Consider the following 10,614-nt stretch of genomic DNA (forward strand, 5'->3'; position numbering starts at 1 on the left):
ATGAGACCGGAGAGGTTTGTCGAGATTTTCCATGCATCACCAGGTCCATAACTTGGGACAATACTGGGTCAACGCGAGTTGCCTTCTTTATCTGAGTAGCAGTGATGGGTGTATTCTCTACCTGTTCAAAGTAGAAGATTTCCTTTTGGGCACTGTCTTGATGTTTGACCGGCAAAGGCAACCTTGAGAGGCCATCTGCATTGCCGTGCAGAGTGGATTTCCGATATTTGATTTCATATGTGTGTGCTGAAAGTAACAATGCCCAATGTTGCATACGACTAGCAGCTAATGGGGGAATGCCTGCATAGGGTCCAAAAATTGACGTCAGAGATCGATGGTCTGTAAGAAGAGTAAACTTTCGCCCAAACAGGTAGTGATGAAACTTCCGAATTCCAAAAACAATTCCTAATGCCTCACGTTCGATTTGGGCGTAGTTAGTTTCTGCTTTGCTTAGAGTGCGTGAAGCAAAAGCAATAGGTCTCTCTTCTCCCGAAGGCATAATGTGTGACACAACTGCTCCCACTTCATAAGGGGAAGTATCGCAGGCCAATTGCAGGGGTAAGGATGGATCAAAGTGCATTAGAACTTCAGAATTTAACAATGCATCCTTAGCTTTGTTAAATGCAACATCACAGGCTTCAGTCCACTTCCAGGCCTTGTTCTGCCCAAGGAGCTCGTGAAGTGGTTTTAGCAGTGTGGCTAACTGTGAGATGAACTTTCCATAATAGTTCAGTAGTCCTAGAAACGAGCGCAGCTGGCTTACATTTCGTGGTGGGGGAGCCTCCACAATAGCTTTAATTTTTGCAGGGGCCTTATGAAGACCTGCAGAATCAATGATGTGTCCCAAATATTCAACAGAGGGCTTGAAGAATTCACACTTGTCTTTGTGAACTCGTAGGCCATACTCTTCCAGTCTTTGTAGGGTAGCCTCTAAATTCTTTAAGTGATCCTCTTCATTTCTTCCAGTGACCAGGATATCATCCAGATAGCACTGAACTCTTGACAAGCCACACAAGATCTGGTCCATAGCCCTCTGGAACAGGGCGGGAACAGATGTTATTCCGAAGGGTAGGCGGCAGTATCGATAAAGCCCCTTATGAGTCACAATAGTCAACAGCTCTTGGGACTTTTCATCGACGTGCATCTGTAAATACGCTTGACTCAGATCAATCTTACTGAACTTTTGTCCCCCAGCCAGGCCTGCGAAGAGGTCATCGATGCGGGGAAGCGGGTATTGCTCTGCACACAACACTGGGTTGACAGTGACTTTAAAATCACCGCAAATCCGGAGAGAGCCATCTTTCTTCACGATTGGAATGATAGGAGTGGCCCATGAGCTATGGGTAACTGGTATTAGGACTCCATTGGTGACCAGGCGCTCCAGGTCTGCTTCAACGTTTGGCCTGATGGCATATGGCACAGTTCGGGCTTTCAGATATTTTGGTGGACTGTCAGGTTTAATGTTCAATGTCACAGTGATTCCCTTCATACTTCCCAAATCATCTCCAAAAACAGCAGCATGTTTCCTTAGTATAGGGGTTAGACTGGTTTCTTCTTTAGTCATCCGGTGCACTTCTGCCCAGTTCAGTTGAATCTTCCCAAGCCAAGACCTACCCATTAAGGCTGGGTAGTTACCTCTCACCACAAACAGTGGCAATTTAGCCACCTGTCCATTGAGCTCCACCTTAACATCAATAGTGCCCAGCATAGGCACAGCTTCTCCCGTATACGTCTTCAGAACAGTTTTTGTTGCCTTAAGCGGAAGATGCTGTAGCTTTTCTTTATACACAGTCTCGGAGATCAGTGAGACGGCTGCACCGGTGTCCAGTTCCATGCGTATACGTTTGCCATCCAATAACGGGGTTACCCAGTATTCATGTGAGCCCACTGCCAAAGACAAAACATGCAGTGGCACTTTCTCTTGCGCTGAGGTGTCACCTTGATCATCCTGGGTCTGCTCTAGGGTATGCAAGGTTCCTCTTTTTGTCGGCCAGACCACAGGCCTCCTTTTCTTTTGTTTACAGGCACACTCAATGTGTCCCTTTTTGCCACAGTGTCGACACACCAGGTCCTTACACCAGCATTCCGATGCCTGGTGACCCGGCTTACCACAGCGGTAACATTCTTGACTCTGCACCGTTTTGTGGGTCAGTTCTTGTGACACTTTTTGCACCCTAGGGGATGCACCGATGTATTGCGCCTCCCTTGTAGCCAGTTCCATGGAGACAGCAATATCAACAGCTTTCTGTAAGGTAAGCTGAGCCTCTGTCAGTAGGCGCTTCCGTATAGCTTCACTGTACAGGCCACACACTAACCTGTCACGCAGGGCATCATTTAACATCTCTTTAAATTCACAGTGTTCTGCTAGCTTTTTTAAAATGGCTACAAATTGTAAAACTGTTTCATCTTCCTTTTGGTGTCTTTTGTGGAACCTATATCTTTCAGCAATTACCAGTGGTTTTGGGGAGAAATGGGACCCCGGGATTTCCACAATGTCACTGTAAGATTTAGTCTCAGGCTTAACAGGGTGTAGTAAGCTGCGTAGCAGGGAGTAGGTTTTAGCCCCTACAACACTTAAGAATATTGGCACCTTCTTTGTTTCTGTAATGTCATTTGCAATACCAAAGAGCTCAAAATGCTCAGTATACACATGCCACTGCTCTATATTCTCATCAAAAGGTTCCAGTGGCCTGGTCAGAGTAGCCATGATTTTAGTTTCACTTTCACAGTCAGTGCAAACAAGCAGTATTTTTATTTGTTTGTTTTGTACCTTGACTTCTACTTCCTTCTGTTACTGGAGCAGCACCAGGATCCCATCCATCGTCGCCACTTGTTATATCCTTGGGGGCAGCCGGTTTAGGAAGAAATCACTTGAGGGCAGACAGCTAACAAAACCACCATTTTATTTACAGACACAGAAAGCTCACTCAGCCGGCTGAAGCTGGCTGAACTAACCCATAATAATCTAACTCAGTTGCCATAGCAACAAAAACCATGACAACCAAATACACAACAACTGCCTCCCAGGTTCCCATCCACTATTGCTTCCTCTACTATTTCTTCCCTGTTTGTGAGCAGCAGGTCAAGAAGAGCTTTTCCCCTAGTTGGTTCCTCCAGCACTTGCACCAGGAAATTGTCCCCTACATTTTCCAGAAACTTCCTGGAGATATGGTGACAGTGTAATAAATGGAAAGGGATGGTTATTTGCCTGTCTTGCAAACGAACTTATTTTTTAGCACACTGTTTGTCTCTCAAACTGAACTACCAATTAACAAACTGGCAGTAACGTACCAATTGCTGTGCCGTCAAGAGGATTACAGAACACGAGTAATTGAATTTCACACAAGACATGTTCTATCAATACACTCTGTGAAAGAACTGCTGAGGCTGGTGACATCACCAGCAGTGACATCACCAGAGGGGGCAGAGCTTCAGCAGAGGATTGACCAAGGTGATAGTGGGAGAGTGGCTCTCGAGAGAGAGAGGGAGATCTGGGAATGGTAAGGGAGCTGGAGGGCAGACAGAAGACCTGGATAGACTTGCCTGGAATGGGGGGCTAACTGAAAAAGGGTTAGTAGAGCTCTGAGGAGAGAACTAGAGGAGGCTGAAGAGAGCTCAGCTTGGTGTCTCTAGCCCCAGCTGCTTGCCCACGTAGGTCATGGTGGACTCTGGAGGGGAAAGAGTTCTCAGGAAAAGTGAGGGACTGCCAAGCCTGTTCCAGTAACCCAGCATCAAGGGCTGGTGCTACATAATAACTGCTACAGGCAGCAAAAGTACCAGATAAAGAATCACCAAGTATGTATATGTGTCAGCTGTTTGGGGTGGGGAAGAAAGCAGATTGTCACACTGCACTATTCAAAACTAAGACACAAAGAAGGAACTGGAGGGCTCAAGGCATTGGTAACAGGAAGTAGTGCATTTAGCTTTCCATACTGAACCAAGCCCAGGTTGTTGGCAGTTACCAGCTGGTGGCTCTTGGTAGCTATGTGAGGTGAATCAGCAGTATCAACAGAGCAGCTAAGAACTGAATGAAGTGAGAGTGTGAACCCTCTCTCAGCCAAAAAAGTTGTTCTTTCAGAACAAGATTAAAGCTGCCGGGGCAGTGTGAGGAAGCTTGGATTGCCTTATTGTCTCTGGGCTGTGGGTAAAGAGAGGGCTTTGTTTTCCCATGTGCTCAATCCCACTCTTTAAAGTAGTAAATTACAAAATAAATTAAGTTCTGTGGTATGTGCTAGAACACAAACACTGTCACTCTTGGGGGGGGGTGCTATTTTTCAGTTGTGATTTGATCTCTTCTCCTTTTCCCCTTCATGCCATAAAAGGAGCCATCCCACTTTGTGTTTGATGAGATCATTTTTAAAGGGGCTAAGATATGACACAATGTTGTGTGTTGCATAGCCAGTGTCGGGACACTTCAGCCATTGCCTTGGAAATGGGCCCTGCCTTGACACTGCTTGGCCTCTCCTATAGTTAACATCCAGAGTTGCACACTCAAAGGTTGTGAGGAATTGCTTAGACTGTCTTTTAAGGCAACGGAAACCTAATAATACTTTATCCTTAGGGGTCATTCATGTGTTGCTGCTGAGTGCCTTCAACCCCCATTAAAGACAATGAAGATAGAAGGTAACTTAGTATCATGCTTGACTGGAACCTGCCAAAGCAATTCATGATCCCCCGTCCCCGACCCTGAGGTAGGTGTGCAGTATTGTACCTATTTTACAGTGAGTAAATTGAGACACAGATGTTAAGAGACTTTCCCAATGTAAATGGCAGGGCCAGATGTTGAACCAACAGCTCCTGGTGACCTGCTCTGACCATTGCAACACTCATTGAAATGCCACCTGGACCTTTTAGATTTTATAGCTTCTAGAGCACTTCCAACAAATCAAAAAGAAATGGCCACCTCTTCTCTATAGTCAGCCTTGGCAATAGATTTTGGAGTAGTGCAATTAAATACAATCTGTTAGGCGCGTCCACAGTGAATTAATGCTGTCATTTTAGGAAATGCCTGTTCTGTTAGTGCAGACGCTGTCAGTTTTCTGCAGTTAATTCCAGTCACTACATTAATATCTACAATACATCATTCTTCTGAATCAATGATTATTTCATGTGGTGTTAATATGCATGTGTAGCGCAGGCAGCATCCTGCAAACTTCTGCTGAGCATTTTCAGTTTTGTTTACATTTCATAGAGATGGATAATTAGAAATTATGGATAAATAGCATCTTTCATCCTGATGGATCCCTCTAGGCTTTTACACTCTACGGTGTCCTGTCTTAAGGGACCACCCAAGGAGCTAGTAAAAATCAGTTGTCAAGTAGAAAGTTGGTCTGGATGAAATTGTACAGTACTGGAAATCCCAGGGGTATTTTAAAGTGCAAGGCAGGGGCTTGCGTCTTAAAAGTGGCCCTTATTGTAGGTTTTGCAGGTATATACAGGGAGCATTTTACTTGCCACTCATATTCAGCTACGCTGGAAATTATTGTTCACTTTATAATTACATAAGAACTGGATATTTACATCCTGAAGACCAACTGCCACTGACAATTACTAGAGCTTCACCCAGAAACCCAAACACTGTATGTTGTTCATAGATGTTTGTGCAGTAAGTTTCACTTTATCTGGAGACGAATATAGAGACATAGGGTAACATTTTCAAAAGTGCCTGTAAGACCCATTTTCAGAAGTGACTTAGAATCCTACGTCACTTAGACAATTTGAAAAATCTACCCATAATAACTATCCTATTTCCCTGGCCCTAGGCATTCACATGGTCATAGTTTTTGAAATTAGAAAGAGTCTCTAAGCATTTAGTAGTATCTGCGCAGCTTTTCTTGGCAAGCAGAATACACCCATGGCTATTTGTGCTTTTAAAATGAAGCCCTACTGCCAATTTTTGTTATTGGTTTCCATTTAATTTTCTTATTTCCCACTCTTGCATGGACAGTTATGGTAGTGTGAGGTGGGGGACTCTGCTGATTGAACACCAGTTTGCCTCTGTGTCTGACGTAGGGGTCTTCTGCTACCTGAGCAGGGATAACTTGCCAAAGGGGTCAGATGCTCTGCCACATGGTACTTCTCTGTAATGGAAATGGGGCAGACATAATACTATTGGCAACTACCCTGCAAATTGGGTTAGAGTATAAAAGCTTAATTCAAGCAACAAATTGGTTACCAAATCCAAATTTTGCTTCTCATGCTTCTGTCGCGGAGATGGGAAGGGGTGTGTGTGCCAGATGTGGCAATCAATCCAGCATCCAAAATCTGCAGATTTCTTGAGGTTGTCTAGAGCACAGGGTCATCCAGGCCAAGGTCTATCTATTGCACTACTCTGCATTTGACTTCTACAGTGTCCCCTCTCCTCCTCCCCCAGCTACTAGCGGACAGTCCTGACTGCTGCTACCTCTTCAGGCCTTTTCAAGGAGTGGCACTGTTAGTGCAGCAGGGGAAACTGCACAATTCAGTGCTGAATTGGAGATCTCCTAGAAGAGCTTCCAAGGACTGAGAGAAAAGAGGGTATGTTGTGCCCATTGGGCCTCAATATCTACAGGGGCAGGTTTCACTGTGTGCAGGAGGGGTGTGACAGGGAGCATTTAGCTTGACTTTTCATGTCAAACAAGACAATTATCTTCTGTCTCTTGGTGAGGAAGTAATTATTACATCAGATACAGTTGCATGTGTAAAATTCATACTCTCACTGCATTTATGTTTCTAGTATTATTAGACCTATCATGTAGGGCTCAGGTGTGTGAGTTCATCTCCCATTTTTAAATGTCCTTCTCCCCTTTTATACATGCAGGTCTCATAGGAGCAAAATGGCCAGGGAAGGTTCCACACTGCACTAAGTGCACTTTGCACCACGAAGCAGCAGTGCAAGGCGGATTTATAGCTGCTGGAGATGGCCAGTTCAGTAATAACCCTGTCCTGGGGAGTTCTCAGTTGGCAAAAAGCTGGCAGAGATGGTTGCACTACCTCTGGCACCAACTGCCCCCACCTCCACTCTGGGTGACATGGTGGGAAAAGAGCTCTACTCCACTGGCCTAAGTTAGAGCTATAGAGAAGTAGCTAACTTGCATCTGGGTGGGGCAGCTCAGGGTCAGGGAGTACAACTAGCTTCCTATGCAACCCCCTCCACTTTGCCCCAGCTCCAGTCGGGCAGGCTGGAGAATCCCAGTGTACATGTGTATGCACACATCACACGGCTGTACTTGAAAAAATTGCTGTCTGCAATACAGGATGTTTTATGTCATTTTGTCAACTTGGGGAAAGATTGTTTTTTAAAGAAGAAGGAGTTAATATATTAGATTCCTCCTCCTCAGACTTCCAAACCCACTTTCTTGTGGAGTGGAGAAAGGTGTAGAGCTCCCTCTTGTGGTCAAGACCAACCACGGTGACTTTGTAAAATAGCCTCTGTTAATGCAGCATAAGTCAAGTTGCACAAGGTAGGCCAGAAAACAAAGAAATCATGAAGGTTTAATGCCTCATGGTAGAGAATTGCAAAAGTTACACACTCATCAGTACCTGAGACTAAAAATATTTTGTCCACTGCCAGCAAAGATGTCTATTTCGTGGTCAGAATGTCAGCCTCTGTCATCAGAATGAGAGGAAGCAAGAATTTCAATCTAAACAGACAAGGCATTCTCAAACATCTTCTGACAACTGCACTGTGTATCCATCCTTATGAGAGCATATAACAAGATCCCTTGTCCTGAGCTATAGTGAATTGGTCTAATTTGGGGATATATATGTGGGGAGGAAATGTACCCTTGTAGGAAATATGGAAGGGTTATAAAAGGTGTGCTTTGCTACATGGGGTACTGACTACAAAGCCCAGGTTGGGGCAGGATTTAGAAGGTTCACCGGAGGTAGACAGATCCTGGGGAAGTTTCAAGTAAACCTTGAAACATGGGAAACATCTTCCAGTATAATGTAATTTAAGAGAACTGAATGATTGTTCATATGATTTTGTTTCAAAGATAATACAGGTCAGAGTCAGAGCAGGATTGAGTCCATCCAAAATGGGAAGCAACAAGAGTAGGTGCAAACAAAGCCCTGCTGTGTCAGAGGGCCCAGAGCTGGCAAGTTCAGCCCCAAACCTGAGTAGTGTTTGCTGGGAGATGGGATAGCCAAGCCAGCTGAGTCATGTACTTGATTCAGTGCACTCCCCTGGCAGGCTCCACCAATGGGATTCTAAACGGAATATTAAAGCTGGTTTACCTTGGCAAAACTCTCAAAGAAGGGCAATAGTGTGAACACCACCTGCCCTTCCCTCTTGGTCCAAAGATGACTCCACTGAGATGACTCTCAGTGCATGAGTTCTGTTGAGTAGTGATTTGTGAGCAGTACATCATTGGAAAATATCTGTGTTAAACTTAAGATCAGACTAGCCGTGATTATTATTAGGTATGAACATGTTAGTACAGGGGTGGCCAACCTGAGCCTGAGAAGGAGCCAGAATTTACCAATGTACATTGCCGAAGAGCCACAGTAATACATTAGCAGCTCCTCATCAGCTCTGCCCCCTCCAGTCCCCAGCCTCTTCCCCCACCATACCTCCCGCTTGCCGTGATCAGCTGTTTTGCAAGCACAGGAGGCTCTGGGGGGTGGGGGGAAGGAGGGAAGGCACAGCACATTTGGGGGAAGGGGCGGGGGCTTTGGAGGAAGAGGTGGCATGGGGGCAGGGCCTGGGGCAGAGCAGGGGGTTGAGCAGTGAGCACCCCCAGCACATTGGAAAGTTGGTGTCTGTAGCTCCAGCCCTGGAGTCAGCACCTATGCAAGGAGCCACATATTAACCTCTGAAGAGCCACATGTGGCTCTGGAGCCACAGGTTGGCCATCCATGTGTTAGTAAAATATTTTAGAGTTCAATTAAAAGATTCTGTCAACACTGAACAGATGCCTCTAGTGAAAACTGCAAAAACTATTTGTGACTATTTGTTTGATTAAAAACTGCAAATAGAGAATGGTGCAGATGAGGTGGATTCAGGTTTCTTGAGTGCTAAAGCATCCTACGGAGAATCCCCAAACATCGTCCAACCCCAAGAAATATTCCATCCAACTACTGAAGCCCCCAAGGTGACTTGTAGCTCTGCAACTTCCTCTCTAAGTCAGAAAGCACCAAAAACCAAAGGAGATCTGCCTTCCTCTCTTCTACAAACAGAATGGTGCCTGAGCCTGATAGAATGCAGCTGATGGCCGCAGCTACTGTTGAAATTATACCTATTGTTTCCACCTTACAGACCACCATGACAGAGCTTGTAGTGCCCTCTGAATCTCAGTGCAGACGGATGGGTGAAGCAGAACATAGAATTTCTGAAGTGGAAAAGGCTTTCAAAGAGAACAACTTACAGGTTGTGAAGAACTGTAATAATATCAAGACTATGAAGACCAAGCTAATAGAGCTGAAAGCCGCTCAAGACAATGTAACATCCTGAGGGAAAAGAGAAAGGTAAATCCTCTGAATTTGTCCTGAAACTGAGAACTAAGTTGTTTGATATGCCAATAGATTTTTGGTTTGATACTGAACAAGCGCACACTGTGCCCATGACCCCATGCCCGTTGGCCTAGAGCAAGGGGTCGGCAACCTTTCAGAAGTGGTGTGCCGAGTCTTCATTCATTCACTCTAATTTAAGGTTTCACGTGCCAGTCATACATTTTAACGTTTTTAGAAGGTCTCTTTCTCTAAGTCTATAATATATAACTAAATATTGTTGTATGTAAAGTAAATAAGGTTTTTAAAATGTTTAAGAAGCTTCATTTAAAATTAAATTAAAATGTAGAGTCTCCCGGACCGGTGGCCAGGACCCGGGCAGTGTGAGTGCCACTGAAAATCAGCTCGCTTGCCGTGCCATAGGTTGCCTACCCCTGGCCTAGAGCATTGATTGTGAAGTTCCTGAAGTTTACCACTAAGGATCTTATATTGCAGAAATCCCAAGGAAAAAAGCTATTATGGGGAGAAGCAGTCATTAAAATACTGCTCTTCAAGATTATGTCTGTGGTGTGGTTTCAATGAGCTCAGCTTTTAACAAAGTGAAACAATTGGCCAGGAAGAGGAATTTGAAGTATTTTTTATTAAATACCCAGCAACACTCCATATTAAGAATGGTGAGACAATAATATCATTCAGTTGCCCTCAGGAGGCAGAAAAATACTTCAAAAATCTGCAAACTGCTCCCAGGCAAGAGGAGATAGCTATGGAATGATCTGCCTGTATGGAATTTATAGATGGTCGCTTTAAACAAGTTGATGGGTGCTGATTGATACCGATACATTAATTCCCTTTTTTCTCTCTCATTGGGATTGGAGGATTATAACCAATTTACTTCCTATTGCCTTAACTCAGTGGTTCTCAACCTTTCCAGAGTACCATGCTCCTTGCAGGAGTCTGATTTGTCTTGCGTATCCCTAAGTTTCACTTCACTTTAAAATTACTTGCTTACAAAATCAGACATAAAAATACAGACGTGTCACAACACATTATTACTGAAAAATTGCTTATGTTCTCATTTTTACCATATAATTATAAAATAAATCAATTGGAATATAAATATTGTACTTACATTTCTGTGTATGGTATATAGAGCAGTATAAACAAGTCATTGTCTGTGTGAAATTT

General features: G+C 44.3%; 1 long non-coding RNA gene across 1 annotated transcript; it reads left to right on the forward strand.

Annotated features, from left to right (window-relative positions):
- The first annotated feature begins 3,434 nt into the window (after window positions 1-3,434).
- LOC123377111 lies at window positions 3,435-9,441 on the forward strand. Its single transcript, XR_006582089.1, has 3 exons — window positions 3,435-3,500; window positions 4,562-4,691; window positions 9,239-9,441. It is a non-coding gene; the product is annotated as an uncharacterized LOC123377111 (long non-coding RNA).
- The last annotated feature ends 1,173 nt before the right edge of the window (window positions 9,442-10,614 follow it).

The sequence above is a fragment of the Mauremys mutica genome, chromosome 9 (genome assembly GCF_020497125.1).
Source record: "Mauremys mutica isolate MM-2020 ecotype Southern chromosome 9, ASM2049712v1, whole genome shotgun sequence".
NCBI lineage: Eukaryota > Metazoa > Chordata > Testudines > Geoemydidae > Mauremys > Mauremys mutica.